The following is a 10124-nucleotide window of genomic DNA, read 5'->3' as shown; positions in this document are numbered from 1 at the left end:
GAATGAAGATCGTTGACGATGATTGATTTCACCTACAATGATATTTACTTCTGCAATGAGAAGTCAAGTTGTAATGGAGACTACAAATACTCAAATATCTCTTCCTCGTTGTTTACTTCTGCATTTGATTTGAACACATCCTCAAAGTATTGAGCAAAGGCTTCTCTGTGTTACATTTGGCCCAGGCAATTAGACTTTAAAAAAAAGTTAATTTAAAGCTTAGGTCGTTTCATAACTCACCAGGAAATGCAGGCTCCCCCGGTGAAACAAGACGTCGCGAAATCTGCCAACTTACCAATGTGGGAGCCGTGTTCGCGACTGGAATGCTATCCCTTAGCAAAATATGATGCTATGTAATAGTAATTTTTAATTTGGGTAATTCCGTTTGATATTAGAACAGTTTGACAACGAAACTTGTGTTTCCGTGACTGGAAAACTCTCCCCCCTCCCGATCTCTGATGTCAACATGACGAAGGAACCTGCTTTGGGGGGGGGGGGGGTAGTTGTCCGGGGGACAGTCTTCCGGTGACCCACTCCCCATAGTGAATAATCTTAGGCTTTGCCATAGGTGATAGAGATCGGGTACTTCTCACTGATGTACTTCTCATACCAGTGAAACCAGTGATTATTGATATTATATAACAACCGCTTTAAATGTTAAGATGACCTATTTAAATGTTTATCAATTGGATTCCTGCTATTTTGCCAGATTCTTCTCAAAATATATCCATAAGCATTAAGCAATCAAACTACGTAAAACAGTTTAGGCTACTTACAGTATCCTCCAAAAGATTAAAAAGGAAATTTTGAATTTTTTTTTTCTCCGTTACCAATAATTAATTGTACAAACACTTTAATGTACTAAATTATTTTTATATTTTTAAGCTATTCAAAATGGTTTAGAGAAGAATTGGGAATTTTTATGTTTTGAGGGTCAAAAATTAGAAAAACCCCATAACACCCTGTTCCCATAGTCTGATCGTGCTGGTTCGGGAACTCATTCAAGTTTATCCTGCCCTACACCTTCAAGCCAAATTTCATCAAAACCAGACAAAATGACTTGAGTTATCACGTTCACGGACACATATATAGTTGTTATATATATATAACAATTTGAATGAATAGTTTTTTGGCCTCTAAGGACATCAAAATGAAAAAGTATATCAGTCCCGGGTCTAGGTCTGATCGTGCCACCTACAGTGATAGTTAATTCTCTTAATACATTCGATATGCTTGATAGGGTCACATAAATATATCTTAAGACTAATATTTTCTCACTACTTAAACCAAAAATAGCAATATAGGCCTACCTTGGACAAATTGTAAATATTAATCAATTGAAACAAAAGAGTTGTTGAAATATAGTTTTATTTATAAAACACACATATTTATTTTCCAAAGCTAGCTTTTAAAATTTAGGTGTTAATTTTGTAAAGTAAAAGAATAAATTGTTAAATTAAAAATAACTATTCTTGGTCTTTGTTTCCAAGTGTTGGGTGTTGCTTGGCTCCAGAACCAGGAATATTGTCCCATTTGTTCCTAAAAAAAATTGAAAAACTATAGTACAATATGGCAATGTAGATTGTTGTAACAATATTTTTGGTCTGTAGACTGGCATAGATTTAAAACATTGACAAATTGATCGGCTGTTGGCAAAATATTTTTCCTACAGTTACCTAACAATGTGCATGTTCTCTCACTGATTTTAGAAAGCAAAGTGGCCAATTCGCTCATCAGTGAGACAATGTTAACATTGTCTCACTCTAATTACTTTGTCTCAATCACTCCAGATTTGCAACGTGAAGGCACGAAATAGTGAGCGTGTAACATGCAGACAAGGTCGTATGCGCGCAATATACGTTGGCAGCACTGGCTGTAAATCACCTGGTCAGCTGTTGTATCATTAAATGTAATATTAAAAGTTCACTTCTGTGTAAAAATATGTCACGTTTCTTTACCATTTATTTGTTTTATGGTAACTGTAGGAAAAATATAATGTACAACTCGAGTGCAAAGTGCAATTGCCTCACTCGAGAAACCATTCCACACTCGCCTACGGCTCGTGAGTAAGTATTTCTCTCGAGTGAGTCAATTGCTCCCTTTTCTCACTAGTTGCACAAATAACTATATTAGAGAGGAAGAAACAGAATAGACACATCTCTTCTGACTGCAACACTTGAAATAATTTTCACTCTGTAAAAAACATTCATCGTCAATTTTTTATGTTCTGGAACTTAAGTGTTATATTTTTCACTATGCCAAGTCATAAACTGTACCTATACAGTAGAACCTCGCTAATTCGAAAACCTATATAATTAGAAATGTTTGTCTGTTCCCCTCACAAAGCCTCTAAAATTAAAAAAAATAATATACCGATAGTACAAAGTAGTTTTAAGCTTAATACAGCCTCTACAATTTGAATTTTGTTGCCATAATTAAAACTGTTACTTCCAAAATTCGAAGTCAACCTCTACAATTCGAACTGCATTACCGTAAGACAAAAAATATCTTTGTTGAAACATGAACTGACAATCCGTCCCCCAAGATGTGTTCATTAGTCTCCATTCTCTCAAACTCCACACTTAAAACTGGGACCTCCACAATTCAAATTTTATTTTTCTGACCTCTATAAATCAAACTCTTTACATTTTAAACTTCCCATAGTTCGAAATATATTTTCTTTCCTCTGAAATTCGAATTAAGCCTACTCACTTACCACTACTAAGACTTACCTTGTATTTGGCTCAGACCTCTTGATTTGGCTTGTCCGAGCCAGTCTTTGATTAACTGCCTCTAACTCAGGGTCTGTCGCTTTAGCCGAAGATGCATGAGTCTAAACATAAAAATAACACAAATTTGTTAGTGATGGGTTGAATTATGATTAAGATCATAAAATCAAAAATAAATCTAAAAAAGTTGTTGGCATTAACAAATTTAGGTAAACATTTACTTTGATCCTCTATAGTCTATAGGCAGCCTACATATTTTTGAATGTGATGAGTGACTACCTGAAGAAACATTAAGAGGACAGCTTTGCAATAGCCTACAATTTTATTAAAATGGTAAATTAAATCTTCTCTAGCTGGAATAAACATGATTTAATTTTTCCCAAATACATGTTGGTACATAAAACTATAGGAAAGCCTCGACTGTCAGATGCTTCAGCAAAAATTGATAGCGGCTCTGACTATTGCAAAGATCTCGTATTTGATTGGCTAAGCCAAAAGGGATCCAGCAAGAGACTACCGTTGACTTATCACTATTGACATTAATGCACACATGGATATGATTACAAAATAATATATTAACTGTTCTTACCAAATAAGGTAATCTTGATTTAAAACAAAGATCAGAATTCAACACTCGTTTCTTCTTGAACCGTACTGATCAGATGTTACTTTTGATGCCTTGCATTTTGTTGAGCCACCTTCAAGGAATCTGTAACAAGACAATAATAACTTAGTGTAAGTTAAACATAAGTTATCGATTTTTTTTTTGTCGAGGCATATAAATTTTAGGTAAAATGGTGGTCAAGTTCATCGGGTTAACATATATCATTTGTCTCAAAGAGGTGAAAGGTGAGTAAACTTAGTCTTAAAATTGATCAAGATAATGCTTTGACTTAATGTAACCAAACATGCATGTAGGCTAGCCATTTTTAATTCATTAACTAAGACACAGTTGGATGAGCCACTTCAGTAACTTTGTCGTTCTACAGCCAGTTTATACTGACACCCGCAGAGCTTCCTGGATCAAACTCGCTATCGGCTTAGTCATACAATTTATTCATCCTTCATCCATCCCTTGCGATCAAACTGTTTTAACTTATGCTAACTTACCGACAAGTGTTCGTGCCCTATATGTTACCTGAAACAATTTAAATGTGTATATACTTTGCGGAGCCTACTCTTAATTTTAGGCCCTGGTAATTTATTTTATAAAAGAACATTTGACGAGCCACTTGCATTTCATAAAATCTGAACCACATCCGTCAGTTACGATTAAAACCTAAGTTGTAACTTAATAGGCCTAAGTAAGTATTTGCCTATCTTCAAGACAGTTTGTATAAAGCACTGTCTTTATTTCCGAAAATACAATACAAAGTTTTAACAATTTTGCTACTGTTAGAATCGGCTCCGCATTACAAGACAGCAAAAAGCAGGCAGCTCCAGCAATACCTTGTTTAGGTGATGAGACCTTCATGAGGCTGAAAGTTCTAAATAACTTACTGTTGTAATGCCTTCAAATGCCAATTCAAACTATGAACACTATGCCTAACTGATAAATAAGTAGCAAATAACAAGTTAGTGTCAGTAACTTAGGCTAGTAACAGAAATCTTGCAATAATAATACTGTTGTAAGTAATGCCAATTCAAACTATGAACTATGCCTAACTGATAAATAAGTAGCAAATAACAAGTGTCAGTAGTAACAGAAATCTTGCAATCTATTCTATATATTAATAGGCAAGCATGTTTCTTTAAAACCTTTTTTCTCAGCTCGTGTTCATCGTAGGGAAAATCTACGCATACCGTTAGAAAACTATTTTCCTGTAGGTGTGCAGAATCCCTTTATAAATTTAAATAGGCTCAAAGATAAGCACAAAAAATGAGTTTAAAAATTTGAAAATATTAACATGGATCTTATGCGTTGCCATGCTGGTAACGAAAATAACAACGAAATATAAACAGAAAACCAAAACAAATGGAAGAAACTCAAATCACATGTTTTATTTACAGTGTGGGGTGAAAATAGATAAGTGAGTACATTACGTATTTTTGGTCGAGTTTCGACCACTGGACGACCTCTCGTACTTATTTAATACGCAAGCAGGTTTTTTGTGACAATTACTCCTCCGAAACTACTGAACCGATTGACATGTTTTTGGTGTCATTGGAAAGAGCGTAACGTGAAGTTGTGCAGGAAACTTTATTTTTAGGGAAATAATTAGAGAGTGAGGCGCTGGGGCCCTTTAAAGCTACGTATTTCTCCATAAGATTAACATGGGAAACAATCATTGTTTTGAAACTTCAGCTGTTGTCAGAAATTGAATATTTATAATTGGTCTCCATGGAAGCATGAGAAAATTCACGACGTTTACATTTGCTTTGACATTTAAATGTAAACAACCAGAACTGTCAAATGCCTATTTAACAATTTCAGACAGCGGATAAAAAAAAAATAAAACAGCTATGTGGTAGGCTTATTTAATCTTAAACTTGATGATAGATTATTTATTATAAATTTATTTCATTGATTATGAAACAGATTTTTCCCGTTGCGAAGCAAAAATTAAAAGTGAGGAGAAGAACATATGTTAATTGTAAACAGTCAATGTGTAAATTATCTATGTTGTATTAAAAATTTGTATAGTTTTTTGGTTTGTGTTTAATGATATATCATTTATTAGTTACTGTATTGAATTTGTATTTTAAGGATTTGGCATATGAGTATGCCTATGATAAATAACATTCACCATTTCAGAGTTCTGCCAGTTTTTGCCTAACTCTGTTCTGTAGAGTTTAAAGTCCTACACCTTAAATTTTGGTCTACAAATTGGCTAAATAACTTAGGTATTGTGCATTATAAAAGCTGACAGCCTTTTTACGTTGACTTAAACTGTAAGCTTACCTTTTTCCGTCCATGGGCAGTTAGAAAAATAAAAATTAACCCTTTAAACTGGTATAGGACTGTTATGTAAATTGTGAGTATTTCCATTAGTTTATAAACTTTTAGTTGACTCTTTTAAAATCATCGGAAATTGTGACTGTTATTAGTTTTTAAACAAGTCATTTGTTTATATGTAACTCCTGTACTTTGCAATTGCTCGATTTCGAGCAACATGTACACTAGTAATAATAAAAATACTAAAATACTCAACTGCAACTCTTGTCTTCTGCTGCACCGATCGATGTATCAACATCAACAAAACATCAAGCCAAGCCTAAAAAAAAGTAAAGTTGATGACGTCATAACGGTGTCGGCTGCCTGACTAGAGTGCTGCCCGTGGAACAAATTTGAACTAATTAATGACGTCATCGTCCTACTACGAGTCCTCCCCTCATTGCGACCGCACCGCGAACGCCACCTAGTAATTCAAAACACCTAGGTTTAGGATAGCCTAGGGTTCACTACGATATTCGGACAGAATACGATTGAATCGATCTATCGTGACTCTGCGATATTTCTTTCTTACTGAAGTCGAATCGGTTCTATGACGAAAATTGACGACGGAATCATCGTATCTCGTCTCGTATCGTATCCTATGTTTGTTTACGTTTACGTGTTATGTTGTTATGTTGTTATTGTTGACATTGTCATTTTTGTGTGACTTAAGTTTATAGTTGTTGGAGGTGGCCAGGTACACGATAGGCCCTACACGTAAATTAGATTTTAAAATGGAATTAACTTTAAAAGAGATGGAAACTTGTGCAACACACATATAACAGATTTAAATTGTCATAGGCCTACGCCAAGGAGATTTCGGGCTATGTAAGGTTAAAGGAAGAATTTGACCAATTAGGTATGTTTGTCTGGCATCAAACTGATTTGCTTTTTCCACGAGAAGTACAGGTAGAAATATGTTATTACCACGAATACTTTAAGTATTCGTGGCTATTAAGTTACCTAATAAATCCATTCATGTTATTGTCTCCTTGATTTGATAATTGACTAAAATTAAATAGATTAACTTAGATTATTAACCTCTAAGCCTTGAAAGTATTAATCAGAAGATTCTGAGGAGTGGCGGTAAGGTAAGTAATTGTACCTAATAAGGTTAACGTAGGGACTTGATGAAGTTTGAAAACATTTTTAGGATTATCAGTAAGATTTAATCGGTTTCTTAAGAACATTAAAGTTATGAAAGCTTAACTTAACTTAAGTCGTTTCCTAAGATGCTGCTTAGTTGCAATTTTTGCAGTTGTCAGAGCGATTGAATCGATAGGTAGCCTACAAGTCTGTAGAGAACCTAACTTATAGCCTAGGACTAACTTAACTTAACTTACTATCAGATGGAAATTCAGTTTAATATTTCTATCGTAGGCCTATCAGTCGAAGTTTTCACTTGATATAACTTGAATAACTTATTTATTTAAGTTATTTATGCTTTTCAAAAAGACTCGTTAACACGTGCTGTGGCGGTTAAGTTGGGTACTTTGGTATTATCCGGAGGCCACCCTTACACAGCGCAGTTACTTATGTTAGGTTTGGTTTTCACAAATATGTTTGTTTGCAGGACTTTCCTAATTTCTTTATGAATCTTACAATACCAGATGAGTCATAAATTACTTTTGCACGCCATATCCCCTCAAGTACTTAGCCAGGTCATTGACCGGAGCATTCATCACTTGTTACCACCTGTATCTGGGGTATTTGGCGGGCAAAAGTAAGACTCATTTGGTATAGTTCAATTCATAACAAAACGAGGAAAGTTTTATAAACATATTTATGATAATCCAACCTATCATGACCGCCGCAGCGTGCTGCATACCTACTTGGCGGAGTATAGCGGCAGCGACGCATTCAACTCAATCCTCGCCAACATCGCTGCCTTTTTTTCTGGGAGACAGAACTCAAAGGCCGCTAATTGTAATCATGTCAAATTTGGACAGTCAGTCAATTAAAGCAGGTTTTTTCCTATTACAGTAGCCTATGTAGTTATTTTTGGACTCTCCAGTAAAAAATCTCTCTAAAATAATTGGCCTCCGGATAATACCAAAGTAGGCCTACCTTAACATTTCGCTTTGGCTTAGTTCAAGTTACCGGTACGTTAGTTTTAGATAATTACAAACAAGGCCTACTGTAAGTAAATTGTATACACACAAGAGTTGATAAGTATGCTATATCTAGTAATTGTTTTTAAACAAATAAATTTACACTTGGACCTCAATTCCAGAGGGTTCCAGAGTCAGATTCTAATGGGGAGGGCTCTTGCTCCTACAGCCCTCCACCCCTTGGAACCGCCCACTGCATTATAGTATTTTAATGTGGGAAAAAATTGAGAATTAATTTAGTTGGAAGATAAAATATAACGGGACAGCAACATTGGTAGAATAGGCAAATAAGCTTTAACCAATTTCATGCAAATATAGGTATTTGATTAAGGTAATGTGATCATAAATAAAAGCATCTGCGGCACTATTTAAAATCAAAATTAGGCTTAAGCCTAATACAGATAAACCATTGCTATTGCTAAAAAAAACCTGCATTAGTCTTGATTTTAAAATAGGTATGGGTTATATTTTTTGTAAACCATAAGCTGTCTTTGTTCATAAAAAAGTGAAGTTGATCTGTTAATTACTTAGAGAACCATGATTTGAGGTAGAAATAAATCTGGTCAAAAGGGACATTTTAATTAAATTATGTTAATTTAGAAAACTGCTATCTAACTCGTACTTAAATACAAGTGAATAAAATGTTGTGGATGTTCAATGAATTTTAGCATTAGTTTGTCTGCAAATGTTAATTTCTCGAGAACATGCTCCATTCAACCCAAATAGACACTTTAAAGTTTTAACATTGCAGTCTAGCCGAGGAGAATTGTTCATTCATCCTACACGAGCCTCCTTATTTTAATAACATGTAAACATTCTCTGTTCTAGAAGACTGAAGAAGGAACATCACAGGTGCTGTTACTTAGAACTTTCTACAGCATTGATGAATATTTGTCTTGGCAGCAACTAGAGTGACTACGTTACAAGTTAAATCATCTTTCTACTGCAACTACTCCAATCAACAAAGATTTTTAATCGATAACATATTGTATTGATGCCTTTTTCAATCTTAAAAATTGTAAAATAAAGTACTCTTGTATTCTTGTATTGCATTCTTGTGTTCTTGTCCTCAATGTAAATAAATGAACACAAATGATAGAAAAACTATTTTATATAATAATAAAAACTAAATAATTAATTGAGAGCCCTCTCGATTGGGATAACCCTATTGATATTTTACTTCTTTTATCAAAACAAATACTAAAATACTCTCTTATCGTTTTGTGTTAACTATATATAATTTAAATTATTTACAAAAACATCTTAATTATTTATTTTATTTATCTTTTATATATATTCTATTATAAATTACCACACAGTCAAGTACAAAGTTGAAGCTTGATTATAAAGTGCACTAATCATAGTAGGCCTATCAGTCAACAAAACTTAAATTGTTCACACCAAGTGGGAATATAATTATTTGAAATAAGTCTTTCCATCAATAAAATCTTTAAAAAATATTTAATTGCCTTGTAAGCTCGGTAGGTACTGAAAAGTGTAGTATACTCATCACCCATTTCAATGTAAGATTTGTTCTCTTGTTTTAAAATATTTATGTTTGCTGATATAGCGTTATAAGATACAGGGAAGGTAAAGTGTGTTCTCGGTAAAATGTACTTAGATTGGTATTGAATTGTACAAAAAATTAAAATTAAAGTCAAATATCCACAAACAAGCCAAAATAGAACCAACAAGTTTACCTAATAATCTACTTCAAAATAACAAGTTATTTTCATGTTTTTTGATAAATTTTTTTTTAACATTAATGAATTATTTACAAAGATGTTTGAAGTTTTTATAAGGTCAAACATGAGGAAACCCCAGCATTTTTACCTCTGCTCATAGTCCGATTATGCTAACGGAACGCTACAACAAACGTTGTTTTACACGTTTGTAACAAATTTCATCATAATTGGATTATTTTGACTTTGAATTATATGTGTATAGGCATAGACTAAACTAAGCAGCACAAGTCTTAAGGGAGTATGTTTTATCTATGGTATTGGCTATAATTTACAGTAGAACCTTGATAACAAGACTTATAAGGATTATAAAATAAGACTTGTTATCAAGGTTGACTTCTTATCGAGGTTTGCAATAACATATGATTAGGGGTAAAATAATTCCAAGGGGATTTTAAAATAACCCTTGTTATCAAGGTTGACTTGTTATCGAGGTTCTACTGTATATGAATTGAACAGATGGTGCTAAAGGCTTTTAACTTGAACTGCAACTGTTACAGCAATTAAAAATTAAAATTCAAAACCAACAATGGGGTTGTATTATTTTGTTTAGAATTATTATACACCTTATTAAACATTTGGTATTATTATGCACTTCTTTTCATAT

General features: G+C 33.6%; 2 long non-coding RNA genes across 6 annotated transcripts; one reads left to right on the top strand and one right to left on the bottom strand.

Annotated features, from left to right (window-relative positions):
• Positions 1 to 1351: 1351 nt before the first annotated feature.
• On the bottom strand, positions 1352 to 5983 carry LOC128982845 (uncharacterized). Of its 5 annotated transcripts, none has more exons than XR_008489739.1 (4): positions 5882 to 5983; positions 3319 to 3438; positions 2733 to 2833; positions 1352 to 1539 (listed from the first exon to the last, which is right to left on the bottom strand). It is a non-coding gene; the product is annotated as an uncharacterized LOC128982845 (long non-coding RNA). The 5 variants fall into 5 exon arrangements; XR_008489741.1 differs by having other exon boundaries at positions 5888 to 5921; XR_008489740.1 differs by lacking the exon at positions 5882 to 5983 and adding an exon at positions 4179 to 4259.
• Positions 5984 to 6140: 157 nt separating this feature from the next.
• On the top strand, positions 6141 to 8822 carry LOC128982755 (uncharacterized). Its single transcript, XR_008489720.1, has 2 exons — positions 6141 to 6523; positions 8604 to 8822. It is a non-coding gene; the product is annotated as an uncharacterized LOC128982755 (long non-coding RNA).
• Positions 8823 to 10124: the final 1302 nt, after the last annotated feature.

Source organism: Macrosteles quadrilineatus, unplaced genomic scaffold (genome assembly GCF_028750875.1).
Source record: "Macrosteles quadrilineatus isolate MER2022 unplaced genomic scaffold, UCM_ALF_1.0 Scaffold_1__1_contigs__length_201487025, whole genome shotgun sequence".
NCBI lineage: Eukaryota > Metazoa > Arthropoda > Insecta > Hemiptera > Cicadellidae > Macrosteles > Macrosteles quadrilineatus.
This window is presented reverse-complemented; position numbering and strand designations above follow the sequence as displayed.